General features: G+C 43.0%; 1 long non-coding RNA gene across 1 annotated transcript in view; it reads left to right on the forward strand.

Moving 5' to 3' along the window:
• The first annotated feature begins 291 nt into the window (after nt 1-291).
• The window catches only part of LOC310697761, a 135,336-nt gene continuing 111,320 nt past the window's right edge, over nt 292-24,307 (forward strand). Inside the window, exon 1 of the long non-coding RNA XR_014521203.1 lies at nt 292-606. This is a non-coding gene — a long non-coding RNA (uncharacterized lncRNA). The remainder of the gene's footprint in view (nt 607-24,307) is intronic.

The following is a 24,307-nucleotide window of genomic DNA, read 5'->3' on the forward strand; positions in this document are numbered from 1 at the left end:
AAAAGCCAATGCAATTCTGGGCTGCATCAATAGGAGTATAGCATCTAGATCAAGGGAAGTAATAGTGCCACTGTATTCTGCTCTGGTCAGACCACACCTGGAGTACTGTGTCCAGTTCTGGGCACCACAATTCAAGAAGGACACTGACAAACTGGAACGTGTCCAGAGGAGGGCAACCAAAATGGTCAAAGGCCTGGAAACGATGCCTTATGAGGAACGGCTAAGGGAGCTGGGCATGTTTAGCCTGGAGAAGAGGAGGTTAAGGGGTGATATGATAGCCATGTTCAAATATATAAAAGGATGTCACATAGAGGAGGGAGAAAGGTTGTTTTCTGCTGCTCCAGAGAAGCGGACACGGAGCAATGGATCCAAACTACAAGAAAGAAGATTCCACCTAAACATTAGGAAGAACTTCCTGACAGTAAGAGCTGTTCGACAGTGGAATTTGCTGCCAAGGAGTGTGGTGGAGTCTCCTACTTTGGAGGTCTTTAAGCAGAGGCTTGACAACCATATGTCAGGAGTGCTCTGATGGTGTTTCCTGCTTGGCAGGGGGTTGGACTCGATGGCCCTTGTGGTCTCTTCCAACTCTATGATTCTATGAAAAAGGTACTTAAATGTACTTTCCCTAAGAAACCAGAGGCCTTTCTCTTGGGTATTGTCAGCCAATTGGTGCCAAAGAAAGACAGAACTTTTTTAAATTTTTTTATGTACGCTACCACAGCAGCAAGAGTACTCATCGCAAAGCATTGGAAGACTCAAGATCTACCCACCCTGGAAGAATGGCAGATGAAGGTGATAGACTATATGGGACTGGCTGAAATGACCGGTAGAATCCGCGACCAGGGGAAAGAGACGGCGGAGGAAGATTGGAAGAAATTTAAAATTTATCTTAATAAATATTGTAAAATTAATGAATGCTAAAATGTTGAGGTTTTAGAAAAAAAGGGGATTACAGCTGTAAAAGATTAAGTAAAAGAATAGAATAAGGTGAAAATTTGATAAAACCAAGGATTAGGATTTGCTGAAACAAATTTGGAAATTGGGATGTAGAAGGGGGAAGTATGGGGAAGTCGGTGAAGTAAGGTTTAAGAAAAAAGGGTATGAAACTATACATGTTTGTTTGTATGCTTGTTTGTTTGTGTTGTGTATTGTTTGTGTTTATAAAAACTGTGAAAAACCAATAAAAAATTCTATATATAAAAAAAGAAATTGCAACCGCTGTTCAAGAGAAGATTCCACCGGTATATAAGAAATTAGAGGATCACAACTTGACACTGTCTATGATTGAACTACAAAGAAAGGAGAGAAATTTAAGGATCAGAGTGGTACCTGAAAGTGAGAAAGACAACCTGATAGACTTCCTTACAAAGGAATTCACAGACTTTTGGCAACAGGACCTGGGGAAAGATGAATTCAAGATAGTGAGTGCATTCAGACTCGGCAAAAGGCAAGGAAGGAACAGAGCAAGAGACTGTTTGATCATCTTAAGAACAAAAGAAGAAAGAGATAAAATCTTGAATCTGAACTACCAAAGAACCTTGGAAATTGAAGACTCATTTGTTGAGTTCTTTAAGGATATACCTAAACACATTTTGGATATAAGGGCTTATTATAAAGATCTTGTTGGCCTACTTAGAAGAAATAAAATACTTTTCAGGTGGGAATTTCCCCAAGGTCTATCTTTTAAATACAAAGGAAGGAAAATAAGAATAAGGACAGTGAATGATAAAGACAAGTTTTTGAACGACCACGAGGAGGACTTACAGAAGGAAGTGGAAGCAGGAGAGGAGATGACTGCATCAGGAAAAGGAATTCTAGACATAGCAAATCTATCATTTGGACTTCCTGGCCCAGGGAAAGACACACCACCGACAGAAGAAGAACAACAACTTGGTGCAGTTGGAGGGAAAGCTAAGTAACCTACCATGGCTCTGCAACTTTTAAGCTGGAATTGTAATGGACTGAATTCCCCTCGGAAGAGAAAATCTGTTTTTCATGTATTAAGGAAAGAACAATTGGACTTGATTTGTTTACAAGAAACACATGTAATGAGGCTACACAGGAAAATGCTTATTAATAAGAGATTGGGACAAGAATTTATTTCGTCTGACAAAGTTAAAAAGAGAGGTGTGGTGATATATGCAAAGGAGAAATTGCTACCGAAATTTATCTTTAAAGACGAACAATGAAGATATTTGGCAATTGAAATTCAACTGCAAGGAGAGAAAGTTTTGATTGTAGGAGTATACGCGCCGAACGAGGGGAAATCTGAATTCTTTAAGAAGTTGCATGAGATCTTGTTGGACTATATGGACTATAATGTTATTCTGATGGGCGACATGAATGGAGTAGTATCTACAAATATGGATAAGGCACAAAAACAGGTAATCACCAAAGATGGTAGACTACCTAAAACCTTCTTTGAACTAACTGACAATATGGACTTGATTGACATTTGGAGAACCAAGAACCCTCTGGGGAGAGAGGGAACTTTTTTCTCTGAAGCTAAGATGACTTGGACTAGAATTGACCAAATTTGGATTACTAGAGGAATGGCACCAAAAATAAAGAAAGTGGAAATCTGCCCCAAAACTTGCTCTGACCATAATGCTGTAAAGATGGAGATGAACCAGATAACAACCGGCTCTTTCAGATGGAGGATGAATGCCACCCTTTTTAGAGATGAAGAAATCTACAAGAAGGCCCAAAAAACTTTGAAAAGTTGAAAAAAGAGTAATCTGGGATGCAAGTAAAGCTGTGATGAGAGGGTTTTTGATACAACAGAACACATTAAAGAAGAGAAGTCAAAATGAGAAAAAAGATACAATTTTGGAGAAAATAAAAGAAGGGGAGAAAAAACTGAGAGTAAAGCCAAAGTCACAGGAGATTTTGAGAGAAATAAAATTATACCAAGTACAGTATATGGAATTAATGAATCAAGAAATGGAATGGAAAATTAAACAAATGAGACAGAAGACTTTTGAATCTGCGAATAAATGTGGGAAACTACTGGCTTGGCAATTGAAAAAGAGACAAAAATTAAATACCATTACAAATCTGGACGTAGATGGGAAAGAGGTACACAACCCAACTGAAATTAGAAATTGCTTCCAGAAGTATTTTAAGCAATTGTATGCACAAGGGCCACAGAATGAAATGGACATTGACCGTTTCTTGGAAACAAATGGATTACAAAAAATTTCACAAGAAAGTAAGTTAATGTTGAACTGTAAAATATCTGACCAGGAGATAGAAGGGGCCATTCAAAACATGCAATTGGGCAAATCTCCAGAGCCGGATGGCTTGACTTCCAGATACTACAGATCTTTGAAGGACTGGCTAATACAACCTTTGAAGGAAGTCTGTAACGAAATCATGGAGGGGAAAAGGGCACCAGAAACGTGGAAAGAGGCTTATATTACACTTATACCGAAAACAGAGACTGAAAATAATAATAAATAATAATAATAATAATAATAATAATAATAATAATAATAATAATAATAATAATAATAATTTATTATTTCTACCCCGCCCATCTGGCTGGGCCTCCCCAGCCACTCTGGGCGGCTTCCATAAAAACCAAAAATACAATAAAATATCACACGTTAAAAACTTCCCTGAACAGGGCTGCCTTAAGATGTCTCCTGAATGTCAGGTAGTTTTTTATCGCTTTGACATCTGCTGGAAGGGCGTTCCACAGGGCGGGCGCCACTACCGAGAAGGCCCTCTGCCTGGTTCCCTGTAGCTTTGCGTCTCGCAATGAGGGAACCGCCAGAAGGCCCTCGGCGCTGGACCTCAGCGTCCGGGCAGAATGATGGGGGTGGAGACGCTCCTTCAGGTATACTGGACCGAGGCCGTTTAGGGCTTTAAAGGTCAGCACCAACACTTTGAATTGTGCTCGGAAACGTACTGGGAGCCAATGCAGGTCTTTCAAGACCGGTGTTATATGGTCTCGGCGGCCGCTCCCAGTCACCAGTCTAGCTGCCGCATTCTGGATTAGTTGTAGTTTCCGAGTCACCTTCAAAGGTAGCCCCACGTAGAGTGCATTGCAGTAGTCCAAGCGGGAGATAACCAGAGCATGCACCACTCTGGCGAGACAGTCCGCAGGCAGATAGGGTCTCAGCCTACGTACCAGATGGAGCTGGTAAACAGCTGCCCTGGACACAGATTTGACCTGTGCCTCCATGGACAGCTGTGAGTCCAAAATGACTCCCAGGCTGCGCACCTGGTCCTTCAGGGGCACAGTTACCCCATTCAGGACCAGGGAATCCTCCACACCTGCCCGCCTCCTGTCCCCCAAAAACAGTACTTCTGTCTTGTCAGGATTCAGCCTCAATCTGTTAGCCGCCATCCATCCTCCAACCGCCTCCAGACACTCACACAGGACCTTCACCGCCTTCACTGGTTCTGATTTAAAAGAGAGGTAGAGCTGGGTATCATCCGCATACTGATGAACACCCAGCCCAAACCTCCTGATGATCTCTCCCAGCGGCCGCATGTAAATGTTGAAAAGCATGGGGGAGAGGACAGAACCCTGAGGCACCCCACAAGTGAGAGCCCAGGGGTCTGAACACTCATCCCCCACCACCACTTTCTGAACACGGCCCAGGAGGAAGGAGCGGAACCACTGTATAACAGTGCCCCCAGCTCCCAGCCCCTCAAGACGGTCCAGAAGGATGCTATGGTCGATGGTATCAAACGCCGCTGAGAGATCCAGCAGAACTAGGAAACAGCTCTCACCTTTGTCCCTAGCCCGCCGGAGATCATCAACCAGTGCGACCAAGGCAGTTTCAGTCCCATGATGAGGCCTGAATCCCGACTGGAAGGGATCCAAATGGTCCGCTTCTTCCAGGCGTGCCTGGAGTTGTTCGGCAACCGCTCGCTCAATCACCTTGCCCAGGAATGGAAGATTTGAGACTGGGCGATAGTTGGCCATCGTGGCCGCATCTAAAGATGGTTTTTTAAGAAGCGGTTTAATAACCGCCTCTTTCAGCGGGTCTGGGAAGGCTCCCTCACGGAGGGAAGCATTCACCACCCCACGAAGCCCATTGCCCAGTCCTTCCCGGCTAGCTTTTATAAGCCAGGATGGGCAAGGATCCAGGAGACAGGTGGTTGGTTTCACTCGTCCAAGCAGCCTGTCCACATCCTCGGAGGTAACAGATTGGAATTGATCCCACTCAACTTGACCAGACAGAACTCTAGCACTCTCCCGCCCTGGCCCTGCTCCCACGGTGGAGTCTACTTCTTCCCGAATCTGAGCGATTTTATCTGCAAAAAACTTTGCAAAATCATTGCAGGAGAACATGTGGCCCGTACTGGGCCCCGATGTTGCAGGTGGTTCCGCTAAATTGTGAACCACCTGAAAAAGTCTCCTGCTGCTTTTTTCTGCAGATGCAATAGAGGCGGTGAAGAAAGTCTTCTTCGCCGTCGATATCGCCACTTGGTAGGCTCGACGTTGAGCTCTAACCTGTGTCCGGTCAGATTCGGAATGAGTTATCCGCCACCGGCGCTCTAGCCGTCTCAACGATTGTTTCATTGCCTCCATGCAATCGGAGAGGGCGCTTCGGAGCCAAACAGTCAATAGCCCTGGTTAACTCCACATTCCAGCGGGCCACCAGGGAATCAGCTGAAAGGCCATCAACATGGGATAAAGCATCCCCTACCACTCTCTGGAAACCATTTGGATCCATTAAGTGGCGGGGGCGGACCATCCGAATTGGTCCCACCTCCCTGCAGAGGGGATGGGTCGCAGAGAAGTCCAGTTGCACCAGGAAGTGATCTGACCATGGCACTTCTTTCGTTTCGCTTTTACTTAGTGTCAGATCACCAACATCCATAGAGGTAAACACCAGGTCCAAGGCATGTCCACGGCTATGGGTTGGGCCAGACTTATTCAGGGACAGCCCCATGGAGGCCATGCTTTCCACGAAGTCCCGAGTGGCCCCTTGTAAGGTCGTGTCGGCATGGATGTTAAAATCCCCTAGGACGACCAAGCTAGGTGTCTCCAGGAGAACATCCGCCACGACCTGAAGCAGCTCGGGCAGGGAATCCTTGGTGCAGCGGGGAGGTCGGTACACCAAAAGGAATCCTGTACTGCCCCTATTGCCCAACTTCCAGAACATGCACTCAGAAAACTGGGTCTTCCCAATAGGACGCCTGGTGCAAACTAATGACTTCCTAAAAATCACTGCAACCCCCCCTCCCCGCCCACATGACCTGGGTTGCTGTGCGTAAGAGAAACCTGGTGGACAAGCAGCGGCAAGGACAGGCCCATCTGCTTCATCCAACCAAGTCTCTGTTACACATGCCAGATCAAATCCTCCATCCATGATCAAGTCATGGATGGCAGTGGTCTTATGAATCATTGACCTGGCATTGCACAGCAGCACCTTCAGGTCATGTGGGTATCCCTTGCTGATTCTAGTATCCATCCGGTCAGGACCAGACCCGGAGGCAGGGATAGTCCTCAGACAACGGCTAAACCTGCCTCCTCTGTAATGACATGGTCTGGTCTTAGCGTAACTCCTCCTCCTACCCGTGATCACTGAGATCGGTTGTCCCAGTGCATCCCCCCCTGTGGAACATGCCCCAGCCATTTTATGGGCTGGGGCCCACGCCCCGGCAACCCTGAACCCTCCCCCTAAAAACAAAATAACACCTTAAACAAACAAACAAAACCAATAAAACAATACAAACAAAAAATGTAAAAATTACAAAAACATCAAAATAAAAAATATATATAATTCCCCAAGCCCAACCAAACATCCATCCCCCCCCCACCCCCCACATACAAAAAATCCAAAGAAAATTTCTAAAAACATTTTAAAAACACTCTGTGCCTCTCCGGCAGCAACAACTGTCCTAGTGAGGCCTGTCAGCCCCCGCCCTGGGCCAGGTGGTAAGTGGCAGGGAGGAGCAGGGCCCTCAGGCACTCACTCAGGGAGTCTTCCTGGGCAGCAGGCCGCAAGCAGCACACAGTCCTTATGAGGCTTCAGGCCCCTCCCCAGGCCAGATGGTAAGTGGCAAGAGCAGGGCCCTCAAGCACTCACTCAGGGGAGTCCTCCTGGGCAGCAGGCCGCAAGCAGCACACAGTCCTTATGAGGCTTCAGGCCCCGCCCCAGGCCAGATGGTAAGTGGCAAGAGCAGGGCCCTCAAGCACTCACTCAGGGAGTCTTCCTGGGCAGCAGGCCGCAAGCAGCACACAGTCCTTATGAGGCCCCAGGCCCCGCCCCAGGCCAGATGGTAAGTGGCAAGAGCAGGGCCCTCAAGCACTCACTCAGGGAGTCTTCCTGGGCAGCCAGTTGAGAAAAGACTCAACTTAAGAGCTACCGTCCCATATCCTTATTAAATGTGGATTATAAAATTTTTGCTGATATTTTGGCAAAGAGACTGAAAAGAGTACTGACTGAAGAGATTCATAAGGACCAAGCGGGCTTTCTCCCGGGAAGACATTTATCTGATAATCAGAGGAATGTAATTGACATTTTGGAAAAGCTAGAAGTGAATATAAACACTAAAGCAGTTTTGATATTTGTGGATGCGGAGAAAGCCTTTGATAATATATCTTGGAGTTTTATGAAAAAGAACTTACAGGGTATGGAGGTAGGCCAAGCTTTTGAAAATGGTATAGGTGCAATATATTCGGAACAAAAGGCTAAATTAATTGTAAATAATGTGGTTACGGAACAATTTAAGATAGAAAAAGGGACACGTCAGGGGTGCCCAATTTCCCCATTACTTTTTATATCGGTCCTGGAGGTTCTGCTGAATATGATTAGAAGAGACTGGTTGGTTAAAGGTATACAGGTCGGAGCTAAACAGTATAAATTGAGAGCATTTGCAGATGATCTGGTTTTGACGTTACAGGAGCCAGAATCTAGTAAAGAGTATTAGAATTAATTCAAGAGTTTGGTCAGATGGCAGGATTTAAATTGAATAAACTAAAGACTAAGGTTTTGGAGAAAAATTTAACATCGATGGAAAGAGAGAAGTTTCAGAATGAAACAGGTTTGACTGTGGTTAAGAAAGTGAAATACTTGGGGATTAACATGACAGCTAAAAATGGAAATCTGTTTAAAGATAACTATGAAAAATGTTGGACGGAAGTTAAGAAAGATTTAGAAATTTGGTCAAATTTGAAGCTTTCCTTGTTAGGCAGAATTGCTGTTATAAAGATGAATGTATTGCCAATAATGTTATTTTTGTTTCAATCATTGCAAATCTTGGACAAAGTAGACTGTTTCAAGAAGTGGCAGAGAGACATTTCTAGATTTGTCTCGTAGGGCAAGAAGCCCAGAATAAAATTTAAAATATTAACTGATGCAAAGGACAGAGGTGGATTTGCCCTGCCAGACCTTAAACTCTATTATGAATCAGCGGCATTTTGCTGGCTGAAAGAATGGCTGCTTCTTGAGAACACAGATATTTTGGATTTAGAAGGTTTTAATAACGTTTTTGGGTGGCATGCATATTTGTGGTATGACAAGGTTAAAGCTCATAAAGCATTTAAAAATCATATTGTTAGAAGAGCATTGTTTAATGTCTGGATAAGATATAAAGATTTATTGGAAAATAAAACCCCAAGGTGGCTGTCACCGATGGAAGCAAAGGCCCAGAAAAAGCTCAATATGGAGGTCAAATGGCCAAAATATTGGGAAATTTTGGAACAAGAAGGAGATAAATTGAAACTGCAGAGTTTTGAGAAATTAAAAAATAAAGTGAGAGATTGGCTCCATTATTACCAGATAATGGAGGCTTACAACCAGGATAAAATAATTGGTTTCCAGGTGGAAAAATCTAAATTGGAAAGAGAACTGTTAGAACCCAAAGCTAAGATTTTGTCAAAAATGTATAACTTGCTGTTGAAATGGAATACTCAGGATGAAACGGTTAAATCGGTCATGATTAAATGGGCACAAGATGTTGGACATAATATTATGTTTGCTGACTGGGAACAGTTGTGGACCACCGGAATGAAATTTACGGCATGTAATGCCTTGAGAGAAAATATTATGAAAATGATATATAGGTGGTACATGACCCCAGTCAAGCTTGCAAAAATCTATCATTTGCCCGATAACAAATTTTGGAAATGTAAAGAAACTGAAGGTACATTCTTTCACCTTTGGTGGACGTGCCCAAGGATTAAGGCTTTCTGGGAGATGATCTACAACGAAATGGAAAAGGTATTTATTTATTTTTTTAATACATTTTTATTACTTTTTCAGGTAAGAATATACAGTCAATATAAAGAAATAACAGTAAGAAAAAAAGAAGAAAAAGAAAGAAAAGAAAAGAGAAAGAAAAAAAAAGAAAAAAAACATCTTTCCACAATATTTTCTCATAACCAACTGGACTTCCCCACGTCTCCCTCACCCTGCATTCTTTACAATAAAGATATCTGCAAATTGTTTCCTTGTTTCTTGCATTCCTTTGTACTTTCAAATAGTTATGTTTTGTGTTTAAAATACTTATTGTCTAATTACATTACCTTAAAACAAATATAATATTACTTTAAACATTTGTCTTTTCATAATTATAACATAATTTCTCATATACCAGATCTTAATGCTGAAGCTAAATTTTCCAAGTCATGCAAACTCTTAACATTCATATAGCTTATAATGTTTTTGTAAATAATCTTTAAATTTTTTCCAGTCCTCTTCCATTGTTTCTTCTCCCAAATCTCGGATTCTGCCGGTCATTTCAGCCAATTCCATATAGTCCATCAACTGCGTCTGCCACTCTTCCAGTGTGGGCAAATCTTGTGTCTTCCAGTATTTTGCGATGAGTATTCTTGCTGCTGTTGTTGCATACATAAAAAAGGTTCTATCCTTCTTTAACACCTTCTGGCCGACAATGCCCAGAAGAAAGGCCTCTGGTTTCTTGGGAAAGGTGTACTTAAACACCTTTTTTAACTCATTATAAATCATTTCCCAGAAGACCTTCACTTTTGGGCAAGTCCACCAGAGGTGAAAGAATGTCCCTTCAGCCTCCTTACATTTCCAACATTTATTATCAGACAGATGATATATCTTAGCAAGCTTGACTGGGGTCATGTACCACCTGTATATCATTTTCATAATATTCTCTTTCAAGGCATTACATGCCGTGAATTTCATACCAGTGGTCCATAACCTTTCCCAGTCTTCAAACATAATGTTGTACCCAATGTCCTGAGCCCATTTTATCATTGCTGATTTGACTGTCTCATCCTGAGTGTTCCATTTAAGCAGCAAGTTATACATTCTCGAAAGTACCTTAGTTTTTGGTTCTAACAATTCTGTCTCTAATTTCGATTTCTCCACCTGGAAACCTGTTTTTTTGTCCAACTTAAAAACCTCTTTTATTTGAGCATAATGGAACCAATCTTGCACCCTAGTCTTTAATTTTTCATAACTCTGCAATCTCCAAGTTTCTCCAATTTTTTCTATGATTTCCTCATATTTCAGCCAGCCAACCTCCATATTGGGTTTTTTCCAGGCTTTAGCCTCTGCTGGTGATAGCCACCTCGGAGTCTTAGCTTCTAATAAGTCTTTATATTTTGTCCAGACCATAAATATTGCTTTTCTGACAATATGGTTTTTGAACATTTTATGAACCTTTGCCTTGTCGTACCACAAATATGCATGCCAACCAAAAGCGTTGTCAAACCCTTCCAGATCTAGGACATCAGTGTTATCAAGTAGTAACCAATCCTTCATCCAGCAGAAGGCCGCAGCTTCGTAGTATAGTCTCAGGTCTGGCAGGGCAAATCCCCCTCTTTCTTTTGAGTCAGTTAGTATTTTAAACTTTATCCGGGGCTTTTTGCCCTGCCAAACAAACTTGGATATGTCCTTCTGCCACTTACCAAAACATTCCACTCTGTCCACAATCTGTAGGGCCTGAAACAAAAATAGCATTTTCGGCAGTACATTCATCTTTATAGCTGCAATTCGACCCAACAAGGAAAGTTTCAATCTTGACCAAGTTTCCAAATCTTTTTTGATTTCTGACCAACATTTTTCGTAATTGTCTTTAAATAAATTCAAATTTTTAGCAGACAAATGAACCCCAAGGTATTTCACTTTTTTTACCACACTTAGTTCTGTCTCTTTCTGAAACCCATCTATTTCTGGAGATGTCAAGTTTTTCCCCAAAACCTTGGTTTTTTGCTTGTTCAACTTAAAACCTGCTACCCGACCAAACTCATAAATCAGTTCTAAAACTCTTCTTGTACTAGATTCTGGCTCCTGTAATGTTAAAACCAAGTCATCTGCAAAAGCTTTCAGTTTATATTGTTTCACTCCGACCTGTATACCTTGTACCAACCGGTCCTCCCTAATCCTGTTCAAAAGTACCTCCAGGACTGAAATAAATAAAAGAGGCGATAGGGGGCACCCCTGTCGTGTACCTTTTTCAATTTTAAACTCTTCTGTCACCACATTGTTCACTATCAATTTGGCTTTTTGCTCTGAATAAATTGCTTCTATACCATTTTCGAACCCCCGTCCCACTCCCATCCCTTCCAAATTTTTCTTCATAAACTGCCAAGAAATGTTGTCAAAGGCCTTCTCCGCATCAATGAAAATTAACACTGCTTTAGTGTTAATATTCGTTTGCAAAAGTTCCAAAATGTCAATAATGTTCCTAGTATTATCAAACAAATGTCTACCTGGGAGAAAGCCTGCCTGGTCCTTGTGAATTACTTCATTTAACACTTTTTTAAGTCTACTTGCCAAAATATCTGCAAAGATTTTGTAATCCACATTTAGGAGTGAGATGGGACGGTAGTTCTTAAGTTGAGTCTTTTCAGTTTCCAGTTTAGGTATCAATGTGATGAAAGCTTCTTTCCACGTTTCTGGTGCCTTCCTTCCCTCCATAATCTGGTTGCAAACCTCCAATAATGGTTGTGTCAAATAATCTTTTAATGTCTTATAGTACTTGGAGGTAAGTCCATCTGGGCCTGGGGATTTGCCAAGTTGCATATTCTGAATGGCACCCTCAATTTCCTGTTGTGTTATTCTGTAGTTCAAAATTGTTGTCTTCTCCTGGGATAGTTTTGGTAGTCCATTAACTTTTAAAAATTGGTCTATCTCAATCACTTCCTGAGGCCCTTGCGTATAAAGTGTTTTGAAATATCTCTGGAAACACTTTCTAATTTCATCTGGTTTCTGAATGCTTCTCCCTTCAACCTCTAGATTGGTAACAAAGTTCAATTTTTGTCTTTTTTTCAACTGCCATGCTAGCAGTTTCCCACACTTATTCGCTGATTCAAATGATCTTTGTTTCATTTGTTTAATTTTCCATTCCACTTCTTGATTTATCAATTTCGCATACTGTGCTTGATGAAACTTAATTTCTCTTAAGATCTCTTTAGATTTTGGTTTTAGTCTCAAATATTTCTCGCCGTCTCTTATCTTCTCTAATATCTTATCCTTTTTCCCATTCCAGAGTTTTTTCTTGATCGTGTTCTGTTGTATCAGAAACCCTCTCATTACTGCCTTGCTTGCGTCCCAGATTGTTCTCTTTTCCACCGAAGTATTCAGGTTAATTTCAAAGTAGTCTTTTAAGGTTTTTTGGGCCTTCTTTACAATCTCCTGGTCTCTTAGTAGGGCGTCATTCATCTTCCATCTGAAGGAACAGGTTGGAGTAAGTCTCAGTTCCACTTTCAAAGCGTTATGGTCGGAGCAGGTTTTTGGGCAGATTTCCACTTTTCTAGCCTTAGGAGCCAGCCCTCTAGTTGTCCATATTTGGTCGATTCGTGTCCATGACTGGTGGGCCTCAGAAAAGAATGTTTACCTAAGGGGTTCTTTGTCCTCCAAATGTCAATCAAATCCATACTGTCAGTTAGTTCAAAGAAAGTCTTGGGTAGTCTGCCATCCTTGGTTAAATTTTGGTTCTGTGACTTATCCATATAGGTAGAGACTGTTGGTTTCTGCTCTCTTCACTGTGCAGCGAAGTGCTTGTCACAAGACAATGTTTACATTCCACAGTCAGAGCACTGTTGGGTTTTCCCACGGGAATGGGAGACTGGATGTGACGTACACTGGTTTCCTGTTTTTCACTGTTCTCTCGGTGTTCTTTGTTCCGAGGAGAAGGACGGTTGCTTCTCTGCTCCCGCAGAGGCAAGATGCATGTTTGTAATTTCTCAACATTGAACTGAAAATAAAGCAAAGTTATGCATGTGGCACGTACTGCTCATCATTCCGCTGAGTACAGGACTCTGCAATTACAACATTTTTGGTTCCGGGCCCAGAAAGACGCAATCAAACTGAAGAATGGAGACTCCAGAAGCCGAGTCGGAATGCCGGCAGAGGAACAGAGAAACGGATCGGCGTTATCTGCTCTGCGCGTCGAGTTTGATTGATGAGAGGTATGTGCTCATGCTCTGGGCAGCCTGCCAGCTTCTAGTTTATGGCTTTATGGCTGGACTTTGAACTTTTAAAGCCGTTTTGCCGGGGTACAGGCAAAGGCTCTAAGGCACAAGCTCACAGGCTTGGAGGCTGGGAAAGCGAAAGTACTTTTTACAAGTGCTTTTGGAAGCAGCTGTACACAGACGCAGCTTGTTTAAAGCAGCAATGATGGCTAATGCAAAGCTGGCTGATGCTTTTGGGATTCCTAAGCTCAATAAGAAAAACTACACGGACTGGGTACTCTATGCAGAGGCAATTCTGCGGAAAGAAGGTCTGTTTAATGTTATTACAGACAACCCCCCAGCTCCAATTACAGATCAATGGGCAGCTAAGGATTCCAAAGCAAGGGGGACACTTACATTGATAGTATCCCCAGAAGAGCTCTGTCTGTTGCGTGGTAAGACCACAGCCAGAGAAATTTGGGACACTTTAAGAAAGGACTCACCTTTCCAGAGGCTGTGTATTCCTTCATGATACTACATTCTTTGGGTCCAAGTTGGGAGTCCGTTGCCACTCAGATTGCTGTTCAGCCAACTGCTCAGCTCACAGTAGCCTATGTTACTGCCGTGATTCAGAATGAAGCAGATCGCCGGGGTGCTAGCTGCATGGGTAAGGGGGAGTCTTCACAGACGTCATCCCAGAGTGCAGTGGAACCACCAGAGGGCGCCAAAGCTTTGAAGGCAGTGAAATGCTACTCGTGTGGACGTCTAGGCCATATGAAGAGGGAATGCAGATATCCCAGGGCCAAGACAGAGCAGCGCAGCGGAAGCTCATCGCGTGGAAAAGGCCAAAGCAAAGGCAAAGGTCCGGTCTCCAGGACAACGCAGCACAAGGCAATGGTCTCACGTTTCACTCCAAAGGTCGCAAAGGTCCAGAAGACGTCTAGATCTTTCTTCGTTGTTGATTCAGCAGCTACCCACCACATGTGCAACGATAAGCGACTGTTCGTGTCTTTTACACCGCAGGAAGGTGCGATTCACCAGGCGGATGACCACACGATCCCCAGTCAAGGCTACGGAACTGTTGTTCTTCACAGTTTGGACTTATCGATACAGGATGTACTTTACGTTCCAGATGCCACACACAATCTACTCAGTGTTATGCAGCTGAATGAACGAAACATTGACGTTTCCTTCAAGAACAAGAAATGCACCATCACAAAGAAAGACGATTATGTATTGCATGCTGAAAATGTTGATCGTTTGTTTGTTTTGTATTATGAGGATGTTGTGCAGAATGAAACTTGTTGCATTGCAGGTTCTAACAAAAGTTTGCATGCAGGATGTATTCACGATTTTCACAGGAAATTTGGTCATTTGCATTTTGAGGCAGTATCTAAAATGCCTGCCTTGGTTGAAGGTATGACTATTAAACCCTGCAGGTACCACATGAAGTGCAAGGCATGCGCAGCAAACAAGGTGAAAATGGCTGCAAAAGGTAAGGTGTCTAGTAGGCAAGCTACAGAACCATACCAGATTGTTCATGCTGATTTAGTTGGTCCACTATCGCCCTCTTTGGGTGGAAATAGGTACTTCATGGTTCTCATTGACGCATTTTCCAGGTATATTTATGTGTACAATCTCATGCAGAAATCAGAGGCTTTTCAAAGGTTTAAGGAATTCTGTGCATGGTTGGAAAATGTGCATGGTAAGAAGATAAAGACTCTTTTCACTGATCGCGGGGAAGAATTCACTTCTCAGCAGTTTGAAGCTTTTCTGACTGAGAAAGGAATTCAACACGATTTGTCCAGTCCTCGCTCGCCATGGCAGAATGGACTTTGCGAAAGGGCAAATCAGACATTGCTTCAAGGGTTAAAAACCTTGCTGCATGATGCCAATCTTCCAGAGAGTTATTGGGCCGAATCTCTCTCGTGTTTTGTTTACAGTTACAATCGCAGGTTATCTTCAGCGATTGGTTGTACCCCCTATGAGAAGATGTTTGGCAAGAAACCGTACATCAAACACATGACACTTTTTGGTTCTGACATGTGGGTTCACACACCACAAAGCTCCAAGTTAAGCAAGCGTGGATTGCATGGTATCTTTCTAGGTTATCAGAAAGGTTCTTACAGAATAATGATGACTGACTCTAAGACAATTAAGCTCACAAGAAGTGTTGAGTACAATGCCAAGTGGGGGGAGAATGTGGGAATTTTCCAATGTTATCCTGATGACAGTGAAGAGACTGAGGATAAGCAACAGCAAAAGCTGCCGCAACAACCCACACCCACTGATGAAGGTTCTGATTCTGAGTCTGAAACTGAATCGGATAATTCAGAGGATTTCAAGAGTGCGAAAGCCTCTATGCGACCCTCTGAAAGCTCTGATCAAGAATTGGAAGAACCATTGTTCACAATAGGCCACTTTTCTCCTAAGAAGGAAGAGGAAAGTGTTGAGGACTTAAGGCTGATTCGCAGGTCACAAAGAGCCACAAAAGGCAGACCTCCAAAGAGATTTGCTGATGAATTTGCTAAGACAGCAGTAGCAGCTGTTAAAAGCTCCAAGAAGGTATTTGAACCTTCAAGTTTCCAAGAAATCCAGGATTTGGATTCTAAGGAAGCTGAGCCATGGTTAAATGCCATGAAGGCTGAGCTTGATTCCTTAGAAAGGAACAAAACATGGGAGCTAGTTCCAGTAGTTCCAGGAATGAAACTGCTTGGAAGCAAATGGGTCTTCAAAGCGAAGACAGATCAAAATGGCAAGATAGTCAGACACAAAGCCAGATTGGTAGCCAGAGGTTTTGCACAGGTACCAGGTGAAGACTATCACGAGACCTACTCACCCACCGTGAGGTATGAGAGCATTAGGCTTATGCTCAAGCTAGCTGCAGAGGAGAATCTACACGTTAGTCACCACGATGTGAATACAGCATTTTTGTACGGATCTCTAGGTGAATCACTTTACATGCTTCCACCTGATGGCGTACAGGTAAAACAAGGATTTGTTTGTGCTCTAAAGAAGTCCCTTTATGGTCTCAAACAAAGTGCACGGTGTTGGCACACTAAACTCACTGAAGCATTGTTTTCTCTAGGTTTTCAACAAGGGAAAGCTGATCCATGTGTATTTGTCAAAGAGGAGGGGCAAAAGAAGCTGTATTGTTTGTTTTATGTTGATATTTTATTCTTTTGGAAAGATGTCACAATGTACAATAACGCCCTAGCTCAACTGAAAGAGCACTTTGACATGAAAGATCTTGGTGAGGTAAACAACTACTTATCTCTGGAAATAGAAAGAGATCAAAGTGGTAACATACTAGTACACCAGTCACGGAAAATTGCTGATGTGTTAAGCAAACTGAACCTGATGGATGCTAACCCTGTAGACACACCAATGACAACAGGTTATCAGGTAGATGACACTGAAGAAGCATTTTCTGACACTACACTGTACAGAAGTGTGCTAGGCAAGCTAAACTTCATTGCCAGATGTTCAAGACCTGACATTGCTGTTAGCTGTAATTTGCTAAGCAGACAAGTTAACAATCCTACTGTTAAGGATTGGAAAGCTCTGAAACACATAGCACGCTATTTGAAAGGCACTATGCATTACAGACTGAGATTTAACAATCAGAAGTCTGGTGGTCTTGAGATTTTTGCAGATGCAAGTTTTGGAAGTGACACTACAGACAGGAAAAGTACGTCTGGAGTTTGCTACATGTACAATCGGGGCCTATTTGATTGGTCATGCAAGAAGCAAACAACAATTAGCTTAAGTACTTGTGAAGCTGAACTAAATGCACTGTCTTATTCACTTAAGGATTGTGAATGGTTGTTACAATTGTGCAAAGACATGAAAATTCCTGTCAAATGTCCAATCCAGGTTTACCAGGACAACAAAGCATGTTTGGCTTTGCTGAATTTGGAAGGTTGTAAGCAAAGCACGAAGCACTTGCAATTGAAGGTGCAACATGCTAGGGAACATATTCAGAAGGGACTCGTAACGGTGTCCTATATGCCAGGTAATGAAATTCCTGCTGATGTATTGTCCAAGATTGTATCAAGGGATCAACACTGTACCTATGTACAGAAGTTGGGTTTGTACTGATATTGTACGAACACGCTGCCCAGTGATGTTCACAGAAAGGGGGAGGATGTTGGTTTCTGCTCTCTTCACTGTGCAGCGAAGTGCTTGTCACAAGACAATGTTTACATTCCACAGTCAGAGCACTGTTGGGTTTTCCCACGGGAATGGGAGACTGGATGTGATGTACACTGGTTTCCTGTTTTTCACTGTTCTCTCGGTGTTCTTTGTTCCGAGGAGAAGGACGGTTGCTTCTCTGCTCCTGCAGAGGCAAGATGCATGTTTGTAATTTCTCAACATTGAACTGAAAATAAAGCAAAGTTATGCATGTGGCACGTACTGCTCATCATTCCGCTGAGTACAGGACTCTGCAATTACAACAGAGACCACCCCATTCATATCTCCCATCATAATGATGTTGGTATAATCCAGATAGTCCAGCATTGTCTCATGCAGCTTCCTATAAAATTCCGATTTCCCCTCGTTTGGTGCATAGATTCCAACTATTAAAAATTTTTCTCCTTGTGTTTGTATCTCAATTGCCAAAATTCTTCCTTGTTCATCTTTAAATAAAAATTTCGGTGACAGGTTCTCCTTTGCATAGATCACTACGCCTCTTTTCTTAACTTTGTCTGATGAGATAAATTCTTGGCCTAGTCTTTTGTCTATTAAAACTTTCCTGTGGAGCCTAATCACATGTGTTTCCTGCAAACAAATAATATCCAATTGTTCTTTTTTCAATATATGAAAGATCCTTCTTCTTTTTTCCGGGGAATTCCCGCCATTTATGTTCCAGCTAAGGAGCTGCAGAGACATCCTGGTTTAATCTATAGGTCTTATAGGGGTGTGTCTTCCTTTTCGTCCGGAGTTGGCACAGGTGTTGATTCAGGCTGGGGTGGTGGCCAAGCCCCTAGTATTCCCTTCTGAAGGTCCTCTCCGTGGTCGCGTAGAAACTTTTGTTGGTCCTCTGCTGTTCTAATGTTAACCTTCTTTCCTTTAAGGTTAAAAGATAGTCCTTGGGGGAACTCCCACCTATAGGGAATTGAGTTGATTCTCAGTAGTCTTGCTAGGTCTGTGTATGTAGCTCTTAAATCCAAAAGTTGTTTCGGAATGTCTCTGTAGATTTCTGCCTTCTTGTCCTGGATCACCAGTGGTTTTTTGAAGTGTAGGCCTAGGATTTTGTCTCTTTCTTGCCTGGATCTCAAAATGATCAGACAATCTCTAAATCTGTCTTTCCTCACCAGTCTTCCCAATCTAAAAGCGGTAACAATTTTAAAGTCCTTGTCTTCTTCTATACCCCAGAACTTTGATAGTTCTGATGTCAGATAACCAATCAAGTCTTCTTGTTCAAGTTCTGGAATTGATCTCAATCTAAGATTATTTTCCCTATTTTTCAATTCCACCATAGACAGATAGGCCTGCTGTTCATTGATTTGCCTGCATAGTGGCCTTACTTCCTTTTGTACTTCCTCAGCCTTCTTGTTCGAAATGGAAAAGGTATTTAAATATACCTTCTTGAAGAAACCAGAGGCCTTTCTCCTGGGCATGGTCGGCCAATTGGTGCTAAAGAAGGATAGAACTTTTTTTTATGTACGCTACAACAGCAGCAAGAATACTTATTGCAAAGTATTGGAAGACACAAGACCTACCCACTTTGGAAGAATGGCAGATGAAGCTGATTGACTGTATGGGGCTGGCAGAAATGACTGGCAGAATCCGTGACCAGGGAGAAGAGTCGGCAGAAGAAGATTGGAAAAAATTTAAGGACTATCTACAAAAATATTGCAAAATTAAGGAATCTTGAATGATGTTGGATTGAACTTAAGGGGTTTCAAGCTGTAATTATGATAAAATGACCTTTTTTTGTAAGTAAGAATTTAAAGCTACAACAATTTAAGATGTTGAGATATGGATTTGCTGTATAAATAACTCAAACTGGGTATACAAGAAGTAGAGGTATGAGGAGGTCGGGGAAATAAGTTACAAGAAAATAAGTTGTGAAATTCATGTGTTTTTAATATTTTTATGTTTGTTTTTTCTTTTTCTTTGTTAAAAATTGGAAACTTTAAGAAATATCTTTTTTTAAAAAAAGAAAACCTAGAGAAAACAATACTTCAGTGAGTTTAGAGTGCCAGCATCGTGCACTTTGCTTGAGACAATATAGGGACTTCTTCAGAGAACAAACAAATCCCTGTTTTACCTGTACAGCATCAGGTGGAAGCATATAAAGTGATTCACCTAAGGTTCCGTACAAAAATGCTGTATTCACATCGTGATGAGAAACATGTAGATTCTCTTCTGCAGCAAGTTTGAGCATAAGCCTAATGCTCTCATATCTCACGGTGGGTGAGTAGGTCTCATGATAGTCTTCTCCTGGTACCTGTGAAAAACCTCTGGCTACCAATCTGGCTTTGTGTCTGACTATCTTGCCATTTTGATCTGTCTTTGCTTTGAATACCCATTTGCTGCTAACCAGCCTCATTCCTGGGACTACTGGAACTAGCTCCCATGTTTTGTTCCTCTCTAAGGAATCAAGCTCAGCCTTCATGGCGGTTAACCATGGCTCAGCATCCTTTGAATCCAAAGCCTGGATCTCTTGGGAACTTGAAGGTTCAAATACCTTCTTTGAGCTATTGACAGCAGTTACAGCTTTTGCTGCTTTAGCAAATTCATCAACAAATCTATTTGGAGGTCTACCTTTTGTGGCTCTTTCAGACCTGCGAATCAAGCGTAAGTCTTCAACACTCTCCTCTTCTTAGGAGAAAAGTGGCCTATAGTGAACAGTGGTTCCTCCAATTCTCGATCAGAGCCTTCAGAGGGTCGCATAGAGGCTGTAGCACTCTTGAAATTCTCTGAATCATCTGATTCAGTCTCAGATTCAGAATCAGAACCTTCATCAGTGGGTGTGGGGTCTCTTCACTGTCATCAGAATAACATTGGAAAATTCCCACATTCTCCCCCCACTTGGCATTGTACTCAACACTTCTAGTGAGCCTAATTGTCTTAGAGTCAATCATCATTACACTGTAAGAACCTTTCTGATACCCTAGAAAGATACCATGCAAACCATGTTTGCCTAAGTTGAAGCTTTGTGGTGTGTGAACCCACATGTTAGAACCAAAAAATCTCATGTGCTTGATGTATGGTTTCTTGCCAAACATCTTTTCACAGGGGGTACAACCAATCGGTGATGATAATCTCCGATTATAAGTGTAAACAAAACAGCTGAGCGATTCTGCCCAATAACTCTCTGGAAGATTGGCATCATGCAGCAAGGTTTTCAAGCCTTGAAGCAATGTATGGCTTGCCCTCTCACAAAGTCCATTCATCCAAGGAGACTGTGGACTTGACAAATCATGTTGAATTCCTTTCTCAGTCAGAAAAGCTTCAAACTGCTGAGAAGTGAATTCTCCCCCTTGATCTGTAAACAAACATTTCACCTGTTTACCATGCACATTTTCCAACCAAGCACAGAATTCCTTGAACCTAGGAAACGCTTCTGATTTCTGCTTGAGATTGAACACATAAATATACCTGGAAAATGAATAAATGAGGACCATGAAGTACCTGGCTCCACCCAAAGAGGGTGATAGTGGACCAACGAGATCAGCATGCACTACCTGGTATGGTTCTGTGGCTTGTCTACTAGACACCTTACCTTTTGCAGCCATTTTGACCTTGTTCACTGCACATGCCTTACACTTCATGTGGTACCTGCAGGGTTTAATAGTCATACCTTCAACTAAGACAGGCATTTTGGAAACTGCCTCGAAGTTCAAATGACCAAATTTCCAGTGAAAATCTTGAATACACCCTGCATGCAAAACCTTGTTAGTATCTGCAATACAACAAGTTTCATCCTGCACAACATCAACATCCTGCAAAACATCATCATAATGCAACACAAACAAACGATCAACATAATCAGCATGCAATACAAAGTCATCTTTCTTGCTGATGGTGCACTTCCTCTTCTTGAAGGAAACGTCTATGTCCTGTTCAGTCAGCTGCGAGACACTCAATAGGTTGTGTGCAGCATCTGGAACAAAAAGAACGTTGCGTATCGATGCATCCAAGCTGTGAAGAACAACCGTTCGATAGCCTTGACTCGAGATTGTGTAGTCATCCGCCTGGTGAATTGCACCTTCCTGCGAAGTAAAGGACACGAACAGATGCTTGTCTCGGCAAACGTGCCTGGTGGCTCCCGATGGTCCCAGCAATTCAGATAACACCGTCTGATGGGAAGTTTTGCTTCTGCACATGACTCTGGCAAACCGCTCTAAGCTGAAGCATTCCTTCCTCACCCACCCTAGAATGTTTAGTTCACATTGAGTTCATGAAACATCGTACCCTGACCTGTTCTTAATGCATGGCTGACCACATCTACGGAATGCGATAGTTATGCTCTTTTAAGTTTTGCTATATCACTCACTAGTAATAGTTTAATAAGGAGGTTTTCATACCTGTCCAATTCTGTGTTCCCTTTCCCAACCTTTAATCTATTGATGATTAATGCCTATATGCAACCCTTGCATTGTATTTGTGTTAACCAATCAGCAACAAGCACATATGTGGCAATGCTGTAATATTCAATAAAAGGGACTCCCCGAGACATGCTCGAGAGATGCCTCCCATATGACACTTGTCATTCGTCTGTTGTTTATTTCAACCCAACATCTGGTGACCCCGACGTGCCAGATCCCTGTACTTCACTCGACTGGAAAAGTCTCAGCGCGCTACCTCGTGAGTATGTGGGGGGAACTGACAAAGTTCCAACAGGAGCATGCCAGGGAGCTGCTTCATCTCGTTAGACAGCGGGTGGCGGGTGCTCATATTTCTTTGAAAGAAATTGAACAATTGTTATGTGAGATTGCTTGCCAGTGCCCCTGGTACCCAGAGTCCGGCTCTCTGGGATCAGAAGCTTGGCAAAAGATCGGAAAAACCCTCTTCACAGAACCGAGGGCTCCAATTCATTGTCTGCTCACTTGGCAGAAATGTGCAGATGCCGTTGCTAGATTAGGACCACAGGCATCTCCATCGACCCCTGCTCTTTTAGCCGAAGCAGACAATCCCCCACCTTACCCAAAGCTTCTGCCTCCATCGCAACCTTGCCAACCCCTCCCTACGCCTCAGCCCACATCCACCCCCCCATCCCTCCTTCGCCTGCCTCAGCCCCTGCGTGCTCTCCCACAGGAGCTGTGCGCGCCGCGCTTTCTCAAGCTAGGCAGCAAGGGCTCCTCTCCTTAGCGGAAGAGGCTGGATGGGCTGGGGAAATGCCATCTGCTTTCCCTATCTCCTATGCGAACCCCGGCACTGCACAACAGCAGGTTATGTATGAGGCGCTTCCTTATTCTGTTCTGAGAGAATTAAGGAAAGCCATTACTGATTCTGGTCTCAAATCTTCTTATGTGCTAGGGATGCTGGAGGGGATCGCAAATGGTTACACAATGCTACCTCAAGATTGGAAGGATTTGATGCGCATGCTTTTATCTCCTGCTCAGTATGTGGTTTTTGAAAGTGAATTTAAGCATAGCGCAGCAGCCCTGGCTGATCCACAGCATTCAGCCACCCAACTCTTTGGCGCTGGTCTGTATGATAATATACCAGCCCAGGCGCAATTGACACCTTTACATTTCAGTCGCACCGCGACCTGTGTACAACGCGCCTTTCGGAAAGTCCCTGTCTCAGGGCAACCACTGAGTTCCTTCGTTAATATTAAGCAGCAACATTTGGAGCCTTACCATCAATTTATAGATAGATTGAAAGAATCAATCACCAGGCAGATTGATGACCCTACAGCTCAAAATGAATTGATGAAAAAATTGTCCTTTGAAAATGCAAACACCAATTGCAAGAAGGCTTTGCAGTCAATCATACATCGCCCCAAATATGACCTGGCCGATATGATTCAAACCTGTGCAGATGTTGGCAGCCAAAGCCACGCAATGTTTTTGCTTGCCGGTGCCATCCAGGCTGGCAATAAGCCCACGGGCAATTGCTTCAATTGCAAACACCCAGGTCATTTTGCTAAACAATGCAGAGCCCCTGGCGGGGGAGCAAACAGGAATGGTGATGCTAATAAGGCTAAACCTTCCAAAAAATGCCCCAAATGAGGAAAAGGCTATCATTGGGCAAATCAGTGCAGGAGTTCGGGAAACTCCATAGGGTCCCAGCTCTCGGGCCAGGACAAATAGAGAGCCCTCCGCCGTTAGTTTCCACTGTTGAAAAATTTTCTAAGGATACACCCTCTGATTTCACCATTGATTTAATCAATCAGGAAACCAAAGGCGCTGTTTTACCTTGTGAAATTGTGCTCATGCCCACCCAATTGGCGGGCCCACTACCACCTAAGGTCGCAGGCTTAATTTTACCCAAATTCTCTGTGGCCAAAGAAGGAATCCTGGTTATTCCAGGAGTCCTAGATCCTGACTATGTGGGCACAATCATGGTTCAACTTTGGAGCCATATGCCCATGCAGTTAAAAAAGGGTGAGTCTTGGGCGCATTTGGTAGTGCTCCCTTCTCATCCTACTGCTTCTATTTTGGATAGTAATTTGCACCAGCTCTCTCCCCTCTCTCCACAGCTGTTAGCTGTAATCCAGAGGATTGGTGAACAGAAACTTCTTCGTAAGTATAAAATCAATGGCAAAGTTCTGGAAGGCTTGATTGACACGGGCGCAGACATTTCTGTCATATCCAGTAATTGCTGGGACCCCACGTGGCCCCTTGAGTCTGCCTCTGCAGTTTGGGGTGTGGGTGGACCTCAAACCTCTTTCAAAAGCGTACAGTGGTTGCCTGTTTCTCTGCCTGATAGCTCTGAAACCATTGCATACATCCAGCCCTGTGTGCTGAAAATCCACCTCAATCTGTGGGGCAGAGACCTACTACAACA

This window comes from Podarcis liolepis (assembly GCF_965112155.1).
Source record: "Podarcis liolepis genome assembly, chromosome: W".
NCBI lineage: Eukaryota > Metazoa > Chordata > Lepidosauria > Squamata > Lacertidae > Podarcis > Podarcis liolepis.